The sequence below is a fragment of the Macaca fascicularis genome, chromosome 12, assembly GCF_037993035.2.
Source record: "Macaca fascicularis isolate 582-1 chromosome 12, T2T-MFA8v1.1".
Lineage (NCBI taxonomy): Eukaryota > Metazoa > Chordata > Mammalia > Primates > Cercopithecidae > Macaca > Macaca fascicularis.
The window spans coordinates 83,793,135-83,816,937 of record NC_088386.1 but is presented as its reverse complement, the minus strand read 5'-3'; the positions used below and the strand labels follow the sequence as shown (position 1 = coordinate 83,816,937).

The following is a 23,803-nucleotide window of genomic DNA, read 5'->3' as shown; positions in this document are numbered from 1 at the left end:
CTATGAATATGCCCGGGTTGGTGTCATCTGCTTAAACACAATGAAGCTACTGACTTGATATAATTACATATAGCAAATTTGGAAAATACAAAAAAGAGGTAAGGCCACAAAAAAGCTGTCTGCTATCACATAGTTCTAATCTTTGGACATTTAATGGAGAAAATAGATTTGGATCAAGGGAAACATCAGAACCATGCAGTTGCTGCTATATCATATTTTTAAAGGTGATCTGTGAGATCATCCATTTCTGATTTAAAAGTGTTTTACACATTGCTCCTTTTCTGATGTGAACTACAAAGTTGAAAGGGGACATTAAAAAATGAAAATTGACAGATGTAAATAGGAAAATGACTGCAAAAGAATAAATAGGGTTACACAATGAAAATTTCTGATATAATTAATACTAAGAGAACTACAAAGAGCAATTTAATAATCATATGTAGATATTTTAACATAGGCAAGAAAGAGAATAAGTTATTCTTTGTTTCCAATATGTGCCCAAAAAATGATATAGCTGAAATTCCTATCCAGGTCTTCCTGCCTCTAAATCTACTGCTTTTGCCGCTCCACAGGTTGCCTCAGATTTGCTGAAGTCACTCTTACTGCCTCATGGTTGCTCAGACCTCCACTTCAAGAACAGGTGATTTGCTTCACGTTAAACAATGTTTTTTTGTTTTATTATTTCTGAAAGTTTGAGAGTGAATAAATTGAATTTTTAAGAATGATCAAATGCACAAGGAGATCTTGCTTTTCATAATTTAACAGATTCTTATAGGACATAAATAATATCAACTTATTTATATGCATTATAATTTTTAAATTTATACATTATGATTCATTAAAGATTATTGCAACCTATAGAATGATGTTCACTCAAAAGACTAAATAAGAAAGATTAGCAAAAACATTTGAAAGGGAAAACAAACATTTTTGTTCCTTTATTCATAAAATGCACTCTGTGTCACAAACGCTATATTGTAAGAATTGTGTTTAAACCAATCACTTACTGGAAAATATGAAGGGTAGATGATGCACATAAGTAATAAGAAATGCAGAGAGAAAAAATAGCAGTATCTTTTTCAAATATTTGTTATTAGTGTCTAGGGATATGCTTGGGGAAAACTCTAATAGAACTTATTTGCAAATTTAGAAATATTAGATCTATTACAAAACCAGATCTACACAGATACAATTATTTCTATCCTTAGGGCTAAATGAATCTTTGCTTAATGGTTTCATAAAAAATCATTTTGTTCAACTTCAAGTCTTGTACAAACAGATATTCATAAGTAGAGATAATAATGGGAGATTTTTAATATACTTTCATGTACTTAAAAAATGAAATGCATATTTCTGAAGTAAGCCCTCAGTGCTTTAGCAATAGAGTATTGTATAAATGAAAATCTACTTTAAATGAAAGCACAGCAGAAATATATTTAGCTTAAGGGAGTATATAAAATGTTCATGCTGCCTGTTGAATATAAATTTTATAATGGAAAATTAATTGTATTGCTCAGTCATTTAAATGATTATTTATATTGTTTATGATAACAGGGCAAATTGTGATAAAATTGTAGCATTTAGGACAATACTTACGTATCAATAAAATGTGACATTTATCCTGTATGTTAACATATATATATATACACACACACACAACAAAAATTTTTAACAGACATATCCAAACTTATCCATGCATACATTTTCATTAGTCATGGTATTTTCTTCACAGTTGACAAAAATTATATGGGAAACACTTTGTCTTATCTTCTAAGTTTTATTTTATTTTATTTTTTCTAAATTTTAATAAATACAAGAATAACAACAAAAAATGGATCAATTATTCAAAACACAATTTTGTCCTCATCCAAAAACAAATTCTCAATACCTTGGGGCTGAGAGGAAGGTATTGGGGATGAGTGGAATAAGTTTATGGTTTCCAGGGTGACTAATTTACAGGTGGCCTTGTAGTTCCCTCTGCCTGACTAAACTTTAGGCAGCCTTCCTTCTGACTCCAGGTCCTGATCTCCCTTTCCTTAGAGCATTTCACTTAGAAAATCTGTAATTGTTAATTATTTCTCTGCCCCTTTGAGAAGTAAATCCTTTTAAAAGCCTCTGGTCAGTTTTACAACTCAGGAAAGTCTGAAGGATCTGTTTGCCATGTCTTTAAAATGTAAACATTAAGAGAGATAGCACCCCATCTCCTACTTTCTGTGGGAGGGTAGTAGCCTAACTTAGGTGACTGCCTTGCTCAAAGTTATAAAACTACCTCTTTTCATGAAAATATGAGATAGTTTACTTTTCTTTTGGGTAAGATCAGTTGGCAACACACGTTGTCTATGATCTTCATGCCTGGCTTTTCCAAAACTCTCCTGCCGTCGCTTTCAATGCAGTTGAGTTCATACTATAGGTACCCTTTATCCATAGTTTGACTTCCCGTAGTTTCAGTTACCCACGCACAGTCAACTGCAGTCCAAAAATATTAAATGAAAATTCCAGAAATAAAGAATTTGTTAGTGTTAAATTACATAGTGTTCTGGGTAGTATGATAAAAATCTCGTGCTGAGAGACAGGACTAACTGGATGTCCTAGGCGGACTAAGAATTCCTAAGCCTAGCTGGTGAAGGTGACTACGCCCACTTTGAAACATGGGGCTTGTAATGCAGCTCACACCCAACCAATCAGGTCGTAAAGAGGGCTCACTAAAATACCAATTAGGCTAAAAGCAGGAGGTAAAGAAACAATCAAATCATCTATCATCTGAAAGCACAGGGGGAGGGACAGTGACTGGGATACAAATCCCAGGCATTCGACCTGGGAGTGGGCAACCCCCTTTGGGTCCCCTCCCGTTGCATGGGAGCTCTGTTTTCACTCTATTAAATCTTGCAGCTGCACACTCTTCTGGTCTGTGTTTGTTCCAGCTGGAGCTGAGGTTTTGCTTGCCATCCACCACTGCCGATTGCCGCTGTTGCAGACCCACCATTGACTTCCACCCTTCTGGATCCCGCGGGGTATCTGTGGTCTTTCTGACCCAGCCAGGTACCCATTGCTGCTCCCATTCGGGCTGGAGGCTCACCATTGTTCCTGTGTGGCTAAGTGCCCAGGTTCATCCTAATTAAGCTGAACACTAGTCGCTGGGTTCCACAGTTCTCTTCTGTGATCCACGGCTTCTAATAGAGCTGTAACACTCACCACATGGCCCAAGGTTCCATTCCTTCGAATCCCTGAGGCCCAGAACCCCAGGTCAGAGAACAAAAGGCTTGCTGTCATCTTGGGAGTAGGTGCCACCATCTTGGGAGCTCTAAGAACAAAGACCCACCCATAACAGTGTCACCCAGCTTCATCCAACCCACCACATGAATCATTCCTTTGCCCAGCATATGCACGTTGTATGTGCTACTCACCCATTAGTCACCTAGAAACCATCTAGGTTATCTGATCGACTGTCGAGGTACCCCAATGTTTGTGTTGAAGTAACCCTATGTTACTTAATAATGACCCCAAAGCAGCAGAGTAGTGATGCTGGCATATTGTTATAATTGTTGTATATTATTGTTAGTTATTGATGTTAATCTCTTATAGTGCCCAATGTATAAATTAAGCTGTATCATTGATATGTATGTATAGGGGAAAACAGTAGTCATGTACCACATAATGAAGTTTTAGTTAATGAAGGGTCACATGCACAATGGTGGTCCCATAAGATTATAATGGAGACCTGGTGAGGTAGCTCACACCTGTAATCCCAACATTTTGGAGGTCAAGGTGGGAAGGTCATTTGAGGCCAGCAGTTTGAGAACAGCCTGGGAAACATAACCCTGTTTCTACCAAAAATAATTTAAAAATTAGCTGGGCATGGTAGTGCATGCCTGTGGTCCCAGCTATTTGGGATGGTGAGGTGGGAGGATAGCTTGAGCCCAGGAGTTGCAGGTCACAGTGAGTGATGATCACACCACTGCACTTCAGCCTAAGTGACAGAGAAAGACCTTGTCTCTTAAAAAAAACATTATTATGGAGGTGAAAAATTCCTATTGCCTAGAGGTGTGTGGAAGCTAGGACTTTGTCCACACATGCAGCTAGGCTCAAGCTGTGTAATGTTGCAGCACAACACATTACCTTTCCTATGTTTAAATACACAAATACCATTGTGTTACAGTTTTAACATGTTATACAGTATTAACATATTGTACAGATTTGTAGCCTAGAAGCAGTAGACTACACCATATAGCCTGGGTGGTAGTTGGCTATTCCATTTAGGCTTGTGTAAGTACTCTCTATGATGTTCCTACAACAAAATTGCCGATTGATACTTTTCTCAGAGTATGTCCTCCACATTAAGCAATACACGACTGTATTTACCTAAAGGGCTCGATCCTGAGGTTCAGCATCCACTGTGAGTCTTGGAACCTATCCTCTGTGGATAAGGTGGGGGGAAGGCTTTTGTACTGTATTCTGGTCTCTCTCTATTTTATTGCAATCGCGTTCAATGAAATCTTTCTTGCCTGTTTAAGTTTGGTGTTGCTTTCACAGAAGAAAAATTTTTAAATTCATTCTCTCCGTACTTACCCACCCATCTATTATTTCTAACATACTTCTTAAACTTGTTAGATGAGTTTGGGAGCTTATTCAAAATCATTCTCATCTTTTATTTTTCTGTCATATTCTTCAGGAAACACTGTATTTATGGAGCAAGTAATGAGCATTGATGAAAAACATCACGAAACAATGTAATTAGTTCCACTTTGAAAGGACGCTCTCTATTTTTTTTATTGAGTTCTCACAGTGTGCACACCTCTGTTCAGTAACTTTGTTTAAAACTTTCATATTATCTATACTTAAAATAGCTCAGTATGAACAAACAGCACAATATTTTAACTCTCCCTTTACTATTATGAAATAGAATTCACAAATGTATGACCTACTTATACAAAGAATGTTTTAAAAATTGAATTATTGCAACATAGAATGAAACATAGCTGTGACATAAAAAAGAGATAAAAGAAAAGTTATAATACAGCTAAGTGCATTTTTTTTTTAAAAAAACGATCATGTACAATTTGTGCTGGAAAGCATAATGAAATAGCTAAATGTTTCACCAATGTTTAATATTACTGTGATGGCAACAGTCCCAAATATAGACTGATACAGGGATGCTGTATTAATGATTCAATTAGTACAAATAATATTGCTGTTGGTGACATTGTTTCTGAAATTATAAGCAATTCTTGATAAATATTTGAACAATACAAAGTATTGTCCATTGACTCACATGTCACTTGCAATATTGAAAAATTAAGAGTTCCCTAACACAATGCAGAAACACTTTATATTTTTATGTAAAGCAAGGATGAAACCTGGGTTCAGATATGTATAAATAAGATAATCTCTCACGAGAATTGTCTGTCTGATAGATCATTTGGAATTGTGTGGGATTCAATCTGATTCTGCTTTGTAAGATACTGTCCTAAGTCTTGCAACTCTGGCCCTCAATCACTGAGCACTCAACAATGATACTTGCTGCGACTGACTTCAATCAACACTTTAGGGAGTGTTTAAATTTTAAGTAACAGAATGAGTTGTTTACAATTCAAGGGTGTTTAATTAGCATTTGAAAGATTTTAATCAAAGGCCCATACCAGCCACAAGTATAGCAAGCCATTCAATTAGTGTTATCTTAATCTACACTAGAGAATTTGTTAATTAACATAAGGAATGGTAAAAATAAATTTTCATTATCTAAATGAGTGTTGTACAACATATATGATGGGTTAAAAATAAAAAGTACAGTTATCATTAATGAGATCTAAAAGTCTGAGGAGCTCAGCAAGCACACTAGTTCCAGTGACCCGTTAAGACTTGTCCCTTTCACTTGCTAGGAGAGTTTGTCTCTTGATCCAACTACAAAGTTAGATGATCCTAACTTGTCCCCTTGTATGAAGCCCCTTTCACAGCAGGCTCCTTTCTCTTGTACCCACCTGCTTCAGCAACTTTTCTGCAAGATAAACAATCCTACAAGACCGCCAGGTGGTTACAAGTTCCTGATACCTAGTACAGCCATGGAAAGAGAACAAAAGCCTTTTATTCTAGATGTAGCTTCCCCATTCTCCAGCCAGTCAACACCCAAAGCCCAAGAAACCACAAGTTCCTGCCTGGAGGTGGGTGGAAGCTAGGACTTTGTCCACACATGCAGCTAGGCTCAAGGTTTAGCTTACAGTGAACTTTTCCTCATTTTGATAGTAGAAAACACACCCCTAGGTGAGATTTTTTATGCTAACGAGGCATGAGATGTGTGTTGGCATATGTAGATGCTAAGGCCCTCCACCAACCACAGGTCCACCTTTGCATAACTTGACTACATTAGTATTTTATGAATGAATATGCATAAACAACTCCCATAAAACAATAGCCATAAAAGGAATTCCTCTTAAGGAACTAGCTGCTGTCTCTCCCTCTGAGCAGCCTGCTCTGCCTCTCAGAGTGTACTTTTGCTTTGAAATAAACTTTGCCTACTCTTACTTTGGGCTTGCTCTCAAATTCTTCTGTGTGGTGAAGTCAACAACAGTTGGACTGCCTAAGAGGTTAAATAGCTAAGACTTCATCTAGTTTACATTAGTATGACTTTAATTATTTTTGAACCTTCTAAACATGTAATAATTCAGCCTGAGTCTTACTATGATGGTAGCATACCTCCCAGTAGTGAGGTTCTAGGAGAGGAGAACTACAGGTCCCACTGGCTTCAAGTTGTTAGCTGCTGTCAAATTGATAGGGGTACAGTTCTCACCGTTGGATGTCCAGTGGATTCACCTAAGAAGCTCTAAAGTATATTGATACTGAAAGACCCAAGGGATTCTGATTAGTTGTCCTGGTGTGTAGTCTGAGCATTGAACTTTTGAAAACTCCCCAGGTGATTTTAGTGGTGAAAGTTAAGAACTGCTCTCCTTTCCCACATCACCTGATTGAAAACATTTTCCTATTTGTGCAAGCCCAGATCACTTTTTCTTTCCTTTTCTTTTTCTTTTCCTTTTCCTTTTCCTTTTCTTTTCTTTTCTTTTCTCTTTTCTTTTTCTTTTCCTTTCTTTTCTTTTCTTTTCTTTTCCTTTCCTTTCCTTTCCTTTCCTTTCCTTTCCTTTCCTTTCCTTTCCTTTCCTTTCCTTTCTTTTCTTTTCCTTTTTTGTTTGTTTGTTTGAAACAGAGTCTTTCTCTGTCACTGAGGCTAGAGTGCAGTGGCGGGATCTCAGCTCACTGCAATCTCCGCCTCCCAGGTTCAAGCAATTCTCCCGCCTCAGCCTCCAGAGTAGCTGGGATTACAGGCGCCCGCAACACCCGGCTAATTTTTTGTACTTTTGGGAGAGATGGGTTTTCGCCATGTTGGCCAGGCTGGTCTCAAACTCCTGACCTCAAGTGATCCACTTGCCTTGGCCTCCCAAAGTGCTGGGATTACAGGTGTGAGCCACCACGCCCAGCCCACTCTCAAATTTTTAATACTTAAGTAGTATGCCATCTAGTTACTGGGGGAAGAGAGGATTTTCAATGAGAGTACCTTTGTTTGTCTTCTTTTTTGCCTTTAGGTTTCTCTGTCTCCATCTGTCTATATACCCATCTATGTAAATTGGAATTCTCTTCCTTGCAGGCTAAACACACTTATTGTTGTTTGGAATTAGACTCATCTTTCCCTACTGTTTCTAACACAGTGTTACCTAGAATTTGGTTCCCAGGATCAGTATCACTTGGGAGCTTTTAAAAAATGTAGAGTCGCGGCCGGGCGCGGTGGCTCAAGCCTGTAATCCCAGCACTTTGGGAGGCCGAGACGGGCGAATCACGAGTTCAGGAGATCGAGACCATCCTGGCTAACACGGTGAAACCCCGTCTCTACTAAAAATACAAAAAAAAATTAGCCGGGCGAGGTGGCGGGCGCCTGTACTCCCAGCTACTCGGGAGGCTGAGGCAGGAGAATGGCGTGAACCCGGGAGGCGGGGCTTGCAGTGAGCTGAGATCCGGCCACTGCACTCCAGCCTGGGCAACAGAGCCAGACTCCGTCTCAAAAAAAAAAAAAAAAAAAAAAAATGTAGAGTCACATGCACCATGTAGACCTCCTGAATCCGATCTGTGTTTTTAACAGATTATTCAAGCCATTTGTATGCACTTAAGGTTTGAGAAGCATTTCTTGAAGGCATTACTCTACTAAATAGTTATTAGTTGCACCTCTATTCTCTCCCTTGGCTGACTCTGTTTCACTAAAAAATAATAAATAAAAATTCTTATCCTGAAATAGCATCCTCAATGCCTTCCTTCTCTCCCCTCAAACAAACAGATAAACAAACAATGTAATATATTCATACATTCATTTACTTATTTATTCATTAAAAAATTATTCTCTAGTAAGTATTGACTGTGTCAGACATTCTCTGTGCCCTGGAAATGCAGTGGAGAGCAGAGTAGACATAGGCTTTTCTTTAAAAGATTTTTGAATAAACTAGAGGAGACAGACAATTAAGTAAATAATTAATCTAAAGTCTGATTATTCCTCTAAGACAGGAAGCATATGGTACCACATACGCACATGCAATGCAATCATATCCAGGTTCATTTGAGAAGACTTCTGAATGGAAGTGACATTTAAAATGAGTCATGCAGGATGAGTAAATGAAAGCAAATGAAATTGGGAGTAAGGGCTGTGTGAAAGGAAGATTTGAGGAATAAAGAGCAGAGTGGGATTGAGGGTACAATGACATGCCGGAGGAGCTGAATAAGCATATTTCATTATACATTTATTCCTTCCTTATTCTTGTAAACAAACTCTATATTGCAACAATTTTTTATGTTTAACTTATTCCATAAATTCTTTCAGTCTGTCTTCCAGTACCAACACTCTGCTTAAGTAAACACAAAAGTTATCTGTGCCCACAAAATATTGAATTTCAATAGTATTGTCTCCCATGCTTCTTCCTTTAATGTGATCTGTACATCAGAGTGCCTGGTGTGTAAAACTTGATTAAAAGAAACAGCTGGCTGGGCGTGGTGGCTAATGCCTGTAATTTAGGAGGCTGAGGCGGGTGGATCATGAGGGTAGGAGTTCAAGACCAGCCTGGCCAGCATGGCGAAACCCCATCTCTACTATAAATACAAAAAATTAGTGGGGCATGGTGGCACACGCCTGTAGTCCCAGCTACTCCAGGGGCCAAGGCAGAAGAATTGCTTGAACTTGGCAGGCAGAAGTTGCAATGAACCAGCCTGGGCAACAGAGCGAGACTCTGTCTCAAAAAAAAAGAAAAGAAAAGAAAAGAAAAAAAAAGAAAAGAAAAGAAACACACACACACACAACCAAAAAATCCAAAAACAAACAACAAAAAAACCCAGCTATACAAGTCTTCTAGATCTCTCCCTGTAAAAGTGAAGTAGAAACTCACTTTTTATCAGATTGTTTGTTATCCAAAGAGGAACTTAAGGTGTTCCTCTTTTAGTATTAGTATTTATTAATATTAGTATTAGTACTATTAGTGTGCCTATTGCTCAGGGAAAAGTTTGCTGAAATTTTTTGCCTATCTTAAATTCCTTGGCAGGCAATTAATACCTGGACAACAAGTGGAATATTGACTTTCAAAATTATAATGATAAAATGTGTAAATGATGAAATCTGATTAAATGGTTAAAATAGAAATCAATTGGCTTACATTTTATTTTTTCCCACATCAGCACTGTATTGCAGAGGCATCACTTTAAAACAGTTTTTATTTTGGTTCTTTTCCTAGTTCCTGCTAGAGCGCTAAATAGAATTCTTATGCCCCTTTCCCATAATTTATTAGCAATATACAATACATCTTTACTTCCTCTCCTCCCTCTCAAATTTGATAGGTATATCAGTTTTTTGTTTTAACAATTTGTTACATTTGAAAATTTAAATAATACGTTCATGCTTCTGTTTCTTTTCCCATCAACTTTTGACTCTACATCTTGGTTTTGTTTTGTGTTTCTTGTTTTTGAGGTTTTAGAGACCTTCTGCTTCCTCCATGTCTCTTCCCATTTTTCTTCTTGCCAATATGGGCAATACACCACATTGGTAACATCTATTCTGTATTCTGTAAGATAATGAACTGTTCAATAATTGTATTTAGGTATATACTAAAAGTTGAGAAATCTATTAACCACATTACTAACATTAATATACATTTATATGGCTCTTCATAAAAACCTAGTTTCTTGCTGATTACATTTCCTTCTTTACACTTTCAACACCTCAATAATTCAGGCGGTATTTTTCTGTCTTTTCTTTAGCATGTTTGGATACTTTCAAGGCCATATCCTTGCTTAAATTCTGTTTTATGTTTATCTGCCTCATTTAGGAATTTACCTTCCCTTCAGAGATACAGATAGTAGGTTTGGTGTTAATGTCCATATACTTTTTCTAGTTAAGAGCATTGAGTCTCTTCTGGAAAATCCAGGAGCTGTTCTGTGCTCTGAGGTCCTACTAAAAGTTCTCTACCAAGGCCAAATCAATTATGTGGAATCTTAAATTTACCTATTCTGCCAGATCACATAAAACCTTGGAAAAGAGCAGGCCACCCCTGACTGACCTTTCTATTTCTGGTGAGATCCTGTCCTGGCTAAGTAGGACTTCTAGATTCAAAAGTTCAGTGTTTTTGTTTTGTTTTTCTTTATGTGCTATGGACTATTAATGCATTCTTCTGTCCACCACTCTCCAATTTAAGGATGTTATTGAGAATTCTTAGCATTTGATTACATCAATCTCTTGTCTGAACACTAATTCTGAAATGATAGTTTCAGCATTAACAGCCCAGAAATATTATACCAGATTCTTCCCTTTCTTTTCTGAGTTACTAATTTTCATGTTTTAGGGTGTGAGGGTTTAGTCTTTTCCTTAGTCTGCTTCTGTGTGAATTTTAGCTGATATATTACTATGTATTTTCAAAAATATAATTTGGTATTAGAGTGTGAAGAAATCATTTTCTAGCTCAAAGAATAACTGTGGCCTACATGGAGACCTGCACCAGCAAAGTGATCACTGCAATATTGGTTAAGGTTTGTTTTCAATGGCAGCATTCTATTTCAGCAAAAAAAAGAAAGGTAACCTAAAACTGGTGTGCCCAGGGTACTGAGATGGATTTCTAATTTTCATTTCACCTGGTATTTAAAAAAGCTGGCCTGTAAGGTTTGTTTGAGTATAGACCCAGGGTTCTTTTAGCCTTTGAAGTGAAAAAAGAGTTCTAAAGAAAATTGCTTGTCCTGCTAATTTTGCCTGGAGCATTTAATTTGAGTGTTAAATGGAACGTGACCTTATTTGTATCACACTCTTGGTGATGTAGTAATACTGGTCACCTCTATGCTATTTGTGGTGGATGACCACTGACTGGTTGCAAATTCTTCCTCCCTTGGTTTTGATACATAGCATTAGGTATTGTGTCTTCCTTATTATTATTATTTTTTAATCTTTTTTTCTTCCCATCTAAATGCAGTAACCCTCAATAACTAGGCTTTAATCCTCCTTATTTCTTGTTGCTTACTTTATCTTTGGTAACTTCAAATTTCCAAGATTTACACTAATTTAAGGCTTTTTAATGCCTCATAACAAAACCAACTGTTACCTATATTTCTCTGATTTATTTCTGTTAATAATTGCCAAAACAACTCTTTTTGATTACCATGTTTCTAGTTCCTTGAAAATAAAACCTTGGAGACATCTATAATTTCTCCCTCATCCTTAGTTCACATCAAAGTAGATACATATGTGACTCTTTTCTGTAGCCTTACATCTAATTAGTTGTCAGGTCTGTTTATTTCAGTATCAATGATTTTTTTTTTTTTAAATTCTCTCATTTCCATTCTGTCATCAGCCTAAACCAGGCTATATAATGTTTTACTTTTATTATGTCATCACTTATGATTAAATGTCATCCCTCATGGCATGCCTTCCTCACACTAATTCTCTTCTATGTACCCTGCAAATACTATCCAGCTTAATAATTCAAAGGAATAGCTCTGATCATACAGTAATACTCCCCTACTCAGAGATTATCACTAATTGCTCTTTGCTTATAATATTGTTTTCTGAAGCATTCTTTCAAAATGGGTTTCAATAGTTAAACAAGTATAAAATCTTTGTATAAATACAATTACAAGGTTTCTTTATTAGAAAACTTCTCAGAGCCTTTTATTCGCTGGGTACTGGTTGTTGTTTTGTTTTGTTTTAATTATTGTAGAGTAACTCGTAATACTAATGTTTCTTGGAGAACCCACGAGAGGATGTGTGTCTACAGAATTGTAGCAGATTTTTAACGACAATATTTTTTCCAGAGTGCACGGTTAAACTGTATTTCCCAGCATTCCTTTTATTTGTATAAAGTCATGTGACTGAGTTCTAGCCAATAGAATGTGAAGGAGGTATATGTGCCATTTCTGAGCCATGATTTTTAAGAATGGTGCAATCTCCACAGTGTTTTTCCCCTTGGTTGGTAGTATATGGATAATGGTGGGGCCCTAGAGGACAATTGCACTACAAAATAAGAAGCCACAGTCTCCAAGTCACTATGTGGAGGAAAGCTGCTTTCCAACCAGAAACTTCCATCTTAGATGGTTATGAGAATGAGAAATGAATTTCTATTTTGTTCGAGCTGTTGTATTTTTCGATTCTATTTGTTTTACCAGCTAGCACAACCCCAATAGATAAAGGTATGAAACTTAAATTATTTAGCCTGGAAATGCAAAGTTCTTCACAATATGGGCACCAAGTATCATTTAGAACTATCTTCTATTGAATAACAATAGCATATATTCTTAGGGTGGGCCCAAACTATTTATTCATGATAGTGCTTTTGTTTACAACATCTCTTTTTTCCATTTAAATTTTTTGAAATTTAGACTCAGCTTAGATGTTACTTTCCTTTTTTTTTTTTTTTTTTTTTGAGATGGAGTCTCATTCTGTCGCCCACGCTGGAGTGCAGTGGTATGATATCGGCTCACTGCAACTTCCACCTCACAGGTTCAAGCAAATCTCCTGCCTCAGCCTTCCAAGTAGCTGGGATTACAGGCATGCCTCACCACGCCCAGCTAATTTTTGTGTTTTTAGTAGGGACAGGGTTTCACCATACTGGCCAGGCTGATTTCTAACTGTTGACCTCAAGTGATCTGCCTGTCTCAGCCTCCCAAAGTGCTGGGATTATATGCGTGAACCACTGCACCCCGCCATAGATGTTACTTTATTAATTCTAATATAAAAAAGAAACATTTGTTACCAGTAAACTCAAACTTTGGTTTAGCCTTGTTTTAAATGAGTGAACATTGAGATCTTTTCAGTATGGTCTTCAGGGTCAGCTATTTTAGAACCACTTAAGGTGCTGTGCAGAATCTAGGCGATCTCTCTCCTTTTCTGTGGCACCTTATGGCTCTAAGTCTAACTGCATCTCTCTCTCTACCTTGTAGCTAAGGTCTAAGGTCCTGAATATGATTTGGGCTCTGCTAATGAAGTGTACCTGTATAACAGAGGGACAAGTGATATTTCTGTTGAGTTGTGTTGTTGCCAATTGACACACATGCTGTGAAGATCAAACATTTTGCTAGTGGCTGGGCCCTACATTCTGCTAGTTAATAACCCCTTTCAATGATGGTAACTGTGGTGTGGAGTGGCAGCATTTGAACCACTGGATTGCCACTGCAATAGTATATTCTTGAAATCACATGTCCAGTGGCAGCCCCCTGATTATCACTCCTCAATTAATTCTAAGTATTTTGGAAATATAATTTTATTAAAATGCCTCTCTGTTTAAAATGGTTAGAGTGGTTTCTATGTCCTACAATAAATCTGGACTAGTACAAATTCCTAGATTCTACCCTAGACTATAGAATCAGAAAACATGTAGATAGAAACCTCGTATCTGTGTTTTAACAAGCTCTCCATGTGATTTACATATTTTCTAAAGTTGGAGAATCACTAATTTAGACAGTCCAGTTTTCTTTACTTTCTCTCCTATAGTGTATGTAAATGAGTACAGTTAGCAGTACAGAAAAAGAGTGAATCTGTCAGAGAAAGGCCAACACACAACTTAGACCTCTAAAATGTGTTAACTTCTTACCATGTTTTAATAGCTTAATTCTTTTTTGTGCACATGCCCATCTGAGTTAATTTTAAAAAGCTCAAAAATTCCAATGTTAATGCTTTTGTTGTTTGACCTTAGAAGCTTTGAAAAATAATACTAACAAAGTCATACTAGTTGCTTTTTTATAACAATATATATACTATTTACTGGATTGAATTGTGCCCCCACCAAAAGGATATGGTAAAATCCTAACCACTGGTAAATAAGGTCTTTGTAGATATATTCAAATTAATATAAGATCATAGTTGATTAGAGTGAGACCTGATCTAATATGACTGGTGTCCTTAAGAGAAAACAGAGAGACTCCCATGGGAAGATGCAGAGACACAGACACAGAGGGAGGGCAGCCATGTGAAGATGAGAGCAGAGATGGGAATTGTGCTGCCACAGTGTAAGGAATCCCTGGGGTTACTAGAGGCAGAAAGAGATGAAGAAAGACTCTTCTCTAGAGGCTCTGGAGGGCACATGGCCCTCCTCGTCCCTTGATTTTGAACTCCTATCCTCTAGAACTATGAGACAATACATTTGTTTTCAGCCATTCAGTTTGTAGGACTTTATTATGTCAGCCCGAGCAAACTAATGTGATATTGAATGATAAAAAACAAACAAACAAAAACAAAAGCAAATTTGTCATAGACGATAGCATATGTTTCGGTATCCTGATATCTTTAGTCACTAACATTTGTTTTTCTACCTTTCTCCCTTGAATTGTATGTAAAATTAACTACAATTCTTTTCATTTCTTTTATATGTGGCTGAAGAATGTTTTCATTATCTTGTCTCCAGGAATGTAATAATCAAATATCAACTTCTCATAGTTGGTAAAGATTTAAAATTTATAAGGAGAATAATAGAAATAATTCTAGAGAGGCTATGAAATAATAAAATATAAGAACTTATGCCATTGAAATTAAAATTAAAAGTGAAAGGAATATGAGTTGGTATCAATGCAGTTTTTCATACATTCTATATGCATAATTAATATGTGTTTTAAAAATAGGTATGTCTTATTTGAACTCACTTTTCTTTAAAAATATAATACTTTAGACAGTGTCATTACAATTAATCTTTTTATTAAGTGTTACAGGTTTTTGCTCAATCAATTGTGAATTGTGTTGAAAGCAATTTTCTTCTTTCTCAAAAAATAAATAATACAGTGAATAATTTGTATTTTAAACATATTTAAGTGGATTCAAGTTACTTCTTCAAAAATGTCATCTTCAGTGACACTCGATATTCTTTGTGAGTAAAGAAAGTGTTTTGTTATATTTAGCAAAACTGAAATTTGTATGGCAGGGCCTTAAACCTGAGAGTTTGTGTGTCACACAGCAGAGAAAAAATAGTTTGAGAAATGCAATATTTTTACAATATTTTTCTAAAAATATTATCTATACTATTTAAATAATATTTTATGTAAATGTTAATAACTGAATACTATAGAACTTTCATGGTATGCAGTAATATATGCAATTCCATCAATTATCATTGTTAAGAAATGTTGTATATTGATTTATTCACACTATAATTAACTTTGAGAAAAGCACAAATGTAAAGTGAAAACACTTTACTGTAACAGAACTCAAAAAAAAAAAAAACAACACCCGTCGATGTCAGACCTCTGAACCCAAGCCTGCACATATATATCCAGATGGCCTGAAGCAACTGAAGAATCACAAAAGAAGTGAAAATGACTGGTTCCTGCCTTAACTGATGACATTACCTTGTGAAATTCCTTGTCCTGGCTCAGAAGCTCCCCCACTGAGCACCTCGTGACTCCCACCCCTGCCCCTGCCCACCAAAGAACAACCCCCTTTGACTGTAATTTTCTACAACCTACCCAAATCCTATAAAACAGCCTCACCTCTATCTCCTTTTGCTGACTCTCTTTTCAGACTCAGCCCACCTGCACCCAGGTGATTAAAAAGTTTTATTGCTCACACAAAGCCTGTTTGATGGTCTCTTCACATGGATGTCCATGACATTTGGTGCCGAAACCCAGAACAGGAGGACTCCTTCAGGAGATTGGTCCCCTGTCCTCATCGTCACTCCATGAGGAGATCCACCTATGACCTTAGGTCCTCAGACCAACCAGCCCAAGGAACATCTCACCAATTTTGTATCAGGTAAGCGGTCTTTTCACTCTCTTCTCCAGCCTCTCTTGCTACCCTTCAATCTCCCTGTCCTTCCAATTCCAGTTCTTTTTCCTCTCTAGTAAAGACAAAGGAGACACATTTTATCCGTGAACCCAAAACTCTGGCACTGGTCACGGACTCGGGAAGACAGTCTTCCCTTGGTGTTTAATCACTGCAGTGATGCCTGCCTGATTTATTCACCCACACTCCATTGGTGTCTGATCACCACAGGGATGCCTTCCTTCATCATTCACCCATGTTCCCTTGGTGGCAAGTCAATTGTGGGGATGCCTACTTTGGCTGCTCACCCACATTGCAACCCAGGGCTGCTCACCACTCCCCTTCTCTGTGTCTCTACCCTCTCTTTTCTCTGGGCTTGCCTCCTTCACTATGGGCAAACTCCCACCCTCCATTCTTCCCTCTTCTCCCTTAGCTTGTGTTCTCAAGAACTTAAAACCTCTTCAACTCACACCTGACCTAAAACCTAAACACCTTATTTTCTTCTGTAATACTGCTTGACCCCAGTACAAACTTGACAGTGGTTCCAAAAAGCCAGAAAACGGCACTCTCAATTTCTCCATCCTACAAGATCTAGATAATTCTTGACATTAAATGGGCAAATGATCTGAGGTGCCTGAAGTCCATGTCCAAGCATTCTTTTACCCATTGGTCCCTCCGTAGTCTCCGCTCCCAATGCGACTCGTCCCAAATCTTTCTTCTTTCTCTCCTGTCTGTTCCTTCAGTCTCCACTGCAAGCTCTGAGACTTTTGAATCCTCCTTTTCTACGGACCCAACTGACTTCTCCCCTCCTCCCCAGGCTGCTCCTTGCCAGGTAGAACCAGGTCCCAATCCTTCCTCAGGCTCCGTTCCCCGACCCTATAATCCTTCTATCACCTCCCCTCCTGACACCCGATCTGGCTTACAGTTTTCGTTCTGCTATTAGCCTTCCCCAACCTGCCCAACAATTTCCTCCTAAAAAGGTGGCTGGAGCTAAAGGCATAGTCAAGGTTAATGCTCCTTTTTCTTTATTCAAGTTATTTCTTCAATAATGTCATCTTCAGTGGCACTCAGATATTCTTTGTGAGTAAAGAAAGTGTTTTGTTATATTTAGCAAAACTGAAATTTGTATGGGAGGGCCTTGAACCTGAGAGTTTGTGTGTCACATAGCAGAGAAAAAATAGTTTGAGAGGTACAATGTATTTACAATATTTTTCTAAAAATATTATTTTTACTATTTAAATAATATTTTATGTAAGCATTAATAACTTTGAATATGGTAGAACTTTCATGGTATGCAGTAATATATGCAATTCCATCAATTGTCGTTGTTAAGAAATGTTGTATATTGATTTATTCACACTATAATCAACTTTGAGAAAAGCAGAAATGTGAAGTGATAACACTTTACTGTAACAGAACTAAAAAAAAATTCCATTGAGACATTTTTCAGCTTCTATGTGACTTAACAAAACATTAGTGTATTTAGTTTTCTTTGTAACATCTAACTCTTTTAAAACTTATTTTTAAAGTCAGAAATGTTTACTTCAGGAATAATTTCTCTCCTTACTCTGTTTTCAGGCATTATATGTATTAGTTTCTCAAAACCTTGAAAAGAGAGGTATTCTGAGGAAATATGTCATTTCTAATACATACATATATAATTCATTTTCTCTCTTTTATATATCCAAATTTTTATTGGTATAGGTTTCTTTAATAGGGAGACTATACATATTCCCAAAAAGTCTTAGGAAATTAATAAAATTAAGAAGAAATTACTAACAAAATTTCAATTTTCTTTTAATTTTTTGAAACAAGCAGTATTCTATGTTAAGCATACATAAAAGTGAATTATAGAGAATTGGCATAATTTATATTTTCATTTTGAAATCTTTCATTGAAAAATAGAAATTGTATATATTCAAGGCATATAATGTGAAGATTTGATATACATAGACATTGTGAAATGATTGCCACAACCACATTAGTTAACCATCAACTCATGCTGTACATTAGCTTCCCCTGAATGTATTCGTCTTATATCTGAAAGTTTGTACCTTTTGACAAACACTTCTCTATTTTCCCCACCCCCTAGCCCCTGACAACCACTGTTCTTTCTACTCCCATGATTTCAAATTTTTTAGATTCTACATATATATGAGATCATACAGTATTTGTCTGTCTGTATCTGGTTCATGTCATTTAGCATATTGCTTTCCTGGGTCGTACATATTGCCACAAATGGAGGAATTTTTTCTTTTTGTGGATGAATAATGTGCATTATATGTACCTCATTTTATTTATCCTTTCTTCCATTGATGGATGCTTAGGCTGTTTCGATATCTCAACAATTGTGAAAAATGCTGCCAATGACCATAGGAGTGGAAATATGTGCAGATATATGAGACCCTGGCTTATTTATTTTTGCCTATATACCAAGAATTGGGATTACATGGTAATTGTTTACTTGTTTTGAGGAGCCGCTACGCTGCTTTATATAATGGCTATACCAGTTTACATTTTTACCAACATTGTATAAGGGTTTTCTTTTCTCCACATCTTTTCATATCTCTTGTCCTTCTAACAATAACCATCCTACACAGGTGTGAGGTGATATCTTACTGTCTCAGTAACTATTATTTTGGACATGAGACCAAAAGCACAGGCAAAAAAAAAAAAGCAAAAATAAGGAAGTGGAACAACTCAAACTAAAAAACTTTTGCACAGCCAAGAAAACAGTAAAATTGAAAAAGCCACCTATGGAATGAGAGAAAATATTTACAAATGGTGTATCTGATAAGCGGTTAATAACCAAAATATAAAAGGAACACATACAACTCAATAGCAAAAGCCAAATAACCTAATTAAAAACATGATTAAAAGACCTGAATAGACATTTTTCCAAAGAAAACATATACATGGCCAACAGGTACATGAAAAGGTGCTCAAAATCATTTCTTCTTTAAATGTTTGATAGAATTTAACAATTAAGTCATCTAAGACTAGTGCTTTCCATTTTGGAAGATTGTTCATTATTGATTCAATTTCTGTAATGGATATTCCAATAGTCTATTCTTCTTGTGTAAGTTTTATAGATTGTGTCTTCAAGGAATTGGTCCGTTTTATCTACGTGGGCATACTATTGTTTATAATTTTCCTTTATTAGCTTTTTAATGTCCATGGGATTAATTATGATACCCTTCTTTCATTTCTGATATTCATAATTTATATTATTTCTCTTTTTTGTTTGTGATTTTGCTAGGAGATTTATCAATTTTGTTGGCCTTTTCAGAGTCAGCTTTCGGTTTCATCTATTTGTTTCCTATTTTTGATTTCATTGGTTACCCCTCCAGAGAAAATTGACCAAGATACATGCAGATGAGGTAGTGAGTTAGTGGAAGAGAAAATTATTAAAGGGAAATAATAAGATTGATTTTCTAGTTTAACAAATGAAATCCTATTTATAACTTCTCCCTGTTTTCTAAGAAGAGTAGATACTGTTAATTGGAGAGCGTTTCCAGAGCAATATGATCGGTCTGGGGATGTAAGTATTAGATAGGAGCTGGGGAACAACTCTTTGTAGTAAGTGGAGAGAAATTCAAAGTCCCTCCAACAAAATCCAATGTAAAAAGGAGACTGAAGAAAGCAAGGCCATATGCTACATGAGTAAGGTGAAGGAAGCTAGAATCCTTGGTGGCAGCATGGTTACAAAGAAATTTGGAGAACAAAAATTTTTGAAAGGATTTGGAGCCTGCTTTGGGCTGTTGGTATATTCTATTTCACACAAAAATTCAATAAATTATACAGTTTACTAATGTTTAAGAGAGGGAACATGCCATTGAGGTGCTCATTTGTGCTATAAAACAATTTTTAAAAATAGTAGTATATTTTAGTCGATGATATATTTATTGTAAGAAGTGTGTAGATGTGGAGTTCCACTTTATGCAACATTGGACTAAGTAATGTATACAAACCATCCACATTTAGTTTGATTAATCCACATTTGGATTATAGCTTATTGTTTCTTTGTTCTATGGGACTCTTTGATATTTACCCATTTTAATAAATAAATGTGTTTTTCAAGCAAGGCAAAACAAACATCTAACAATAAATTTAAGATTCGTGAGAGGCTTTATCTTTTCATATGCATTACAAAATATATTTATTGTGATTTTGAGACACCTGGATACATGCATCTTCAGCTTACAAGATCTAAAATGCAGCTGAAAAGCAACCCAATAATTTTTTTTGATACCAGGTATTTTTTACATGAGAAATATTGGACACATCTAGACCACATTCTTCATATTACACTCCATTTGTCTACTGACATTAACCTTCCTACTAGAATCTTCCATTTTCTGAGGAACTTAATAATGCTGAAGCAGGTACTGTGGTTAGGTTTCCCAAAGTCATTTCTAACTCCTTTCTCTTATCTTCCTTTATACTTCTGACTGAGAAAGCAAAGTATTTGACCTCTCAGTGTCCATCATAGCAATAGATGGCCATATGACATAGTTTTGGCCAATGCTGTGTAGATACAAACCCTAAAAAAGGTTTTTATTCTCAAATAAAAAGACAAAAGTTCTACAAGGATAAGGTCTCTTTTACTTTCTTTCCTAGTTTTGTCCAACAATATAAATATATCTAGAGGAGCAGAAGTTGTCTGGTGACCTAAATGTTTTGATGACAACAGGCTAAAAATTGTGGCTAGTCAACTGTAAACCAACAAGAAGAATAATTTATCTGTGAAATTATCTAATCTTGGATCCCCATGATGATATTCAATATTTATTGGCTAAGTCAAAACCTTAACATCTGGTAAGTGCAAAATTATTATAACCCTAATATCAAGGAATGAACTATATGCCATTCTACTTTAAAACAAAATTAATTTTAGCTTTGAAATAATTTTCCTTTAAGCTCAACTCTTTCTAATTCTACGACTTCTGCAGTTAATAATTCTTTGCCATTTTACTAGACAGGCCTCAAAAAGGCCAGTTATTTCCTAGATTATGGTGAAATGAGTGAACTCTACAAACACTGAGTTCTCACAGTTGAATCTACAAGGGACAATCAGTTAACTTAAGGACCGTCAGTCCTCTGATTGGCCACCTATCCGTGGCAACCGAGGCAAGAAATAGCAATTTTCCTTCTTAGACATTTAACTAGTTTTATGAAAATGAAAACAAGTTAGCAATGAGAATGTAAGCTAAGAGGAAGTCATAGGTAGAAAGTCAGGACTATAAGGGATTACAACAAATCATAATTTCTAAAAAGCTGAAATTCTTCTTCAGTGGAAAAATAAATAGTAGAGGTTGAGATATCCTATCATAAATTGACCCAAAGAAGGACTACAAAATTTAGCTGAGCCTCATCAGTGGTGGAGCGTGGAGTGAAAATTTTTGAGTCAGCATTTCCATAGATTCCAGTTTTGTTCAGGTTTCATATTTTTCTTAGTTCATGTTGTTCAGCTTTGATTGTTCAGTATTTTATAAATTTGCATGTCCATATGTGTAATTTAAGATTCTTTTGGTTACAAATGACTTATGTAAAAATATGAATTTATCGTGGTATACTTGGGCCTGTTATATATTCCATTCCATCAAAGGGTTGGGCCACCAGGCAGGGGAAAAGCAAAATTTTATAAAAATTTCCTTTATATGCTAACATTAATACAACACAGGTCGTGCAAAACCAGTCTATCATTTAGTTTAAAATTATTTATTCATAGGAAAAAATATTTGATTAGTCTACCTTGTGTAGGTGTACCATTGATGATTCTTTGGGAAGAACAAAGATTTGGGGAGTGACACACATGTTCTTGGAATAGATTGGCTGGGAAGAGAATTTAGTATGTATGCACCACAATGTTGATTCTTACAACTTCTAAATTATTTGAGATAAGTTGACACATTTTTGTTCCTTGCAAATAAGAGAGTCAAACTACCCTCAGCATTAAATTTGACGCATTTACACATGGTGGCAATAATACACCTTCATATTTTTCAAGGAATTGTGAAATCCAGAGCCTCTCCAACCTATAGTCTCAACTGCCCAATCACATTTCCAGCTTGAAGATTCCAAGAATTCCAGAGAATATTATGAGTGGCTGAATATCTGGTTCCAAGTGAGGTAGCTGAATGCTAGGCTAGTATGTTTAGATAATTTTTCTATGAACTTTGTTAGGCTAATTTTATTTATAAATAACCAAGCAAAAATCATAGCTTTTTCCTTAGCATGACAGAATGAGAGAATTATCTACACGTTTCCTTATAGCTCTAATCATCATTTAATTCCTAACCCTTAATTTCTTGAGCAAATTCATGCAAAATCCCCATTATACTTAGTTGGTCTCAATACCTGCATTTTTGAAAATCTTACCAGGCTTGCTCTTGAATATTTAATGGAATGATCTGCTCTAGGTCTGTACGTACTAAGAGGTCTAGATATTTCTCAGATGCAAACACAGCTACTTCCTTGGCTAATAGGAAAGGCATCTTATGTGATCTGTAAATAAAATTCAAAACGTATTAGAATGATTAAAGGAGTTTTCTTTAAGTAACTGAAGAACATCAGTTTAAGTAAAGTGCATTTTGCCTCATAACAATGTTAGTAATACTTTATACCTTGTTATGTCTTTAATATGTCTCACCAATGCTTTATTAATTCTTTGTTGAGAGGTATGTAAGCAGAAAGTGAAATTTTGTAAACCCTAGAAGAAAAATTTTGAAGCTCAAACATATGTATAAAAGGAAAATTCATTTTGCTTTTAATATTTGTTATATTTTAGAATTCCAAATGGTGATTTGGTTAGTCATAAAAAGCCAGAAAGCTGGGCGTGGTGGCTCATGCCTGTAATCCTAGTCCTTTGGGAGGCCAAGGGGGGCGGATCACAAGGTCAGGAGTTCAAGAGCAGCCTGGCCAACATGGTGAAACCCCATCTCTACTAAAAATATAAAAATTAGCTGAGCATAGTGGCAAGTGCCTGTAATCCCAGCTACTTGGGAGGCTGAGGCAGGAGAATCGTTTGAATTTGGGAGGTGGAGGTTACAGTGAGTCGAGATCTTGCCATTGCACTCCAGCCTGGGCGACAGGGTGAGACTCCATCTCAAAAAAAAAAAAAAAAAAAAAAAAAAATTCAAAAACAGTGTGTTCCGGAGTTAGCAAATTTAGGAATGACTATGTAAATACAAAGACATTCCAAAAGAGATATAAGCCAGGGGTTGCATTCAACTGAGTCAACTTTTTTGATATGACTTTATTAAAAGATGACTCAACTGATTATTGCTAAGACAATAACATGGACAGTTTCACATGAAGATTGGTGTGATACTGTTTGGAACAGAGATGCATTAACTAACTTTTCATTAGTATAAAGAGAAAATGCAGCAAATGTTCTGGTAAGAGGAATTTGGGAATTTGATTTTTGGAATATTAATTAAATAGCAGAGGAATGATTAGAATGAAGGGACAACTGAAAAAGTAGTTCAAAATAATCCCTTAATGATGGCAGTTTACTTTAGAATAATATATTGGGCATACAGCTCTATAGAAACAAAATAA

The 23,803-nt window shown here is 36.1% G+C and overlaps 1 long non-coding RNA gene across 1 annotated transcript; it reads left to right on the top strand.

Annotated features, from left to right (window-relative positions):
- The first annotated feature begins 564 nt into the window (after window positions 1-564).
- On the top strand, window positions 565-22,997 carry LOC135966442 (uncharacterized). The gene is made up of 3 exons (XR_010579759.2): window positions 565-640; window positions 16,001-16,231; window positions 20,861-22,997. It is a non-coding gene; the product is annotated as an uncharacterized lncRNA (long non-coding RNA).
- Window positions 22,998-23,803: the final 806 nt, after the last annotated feature.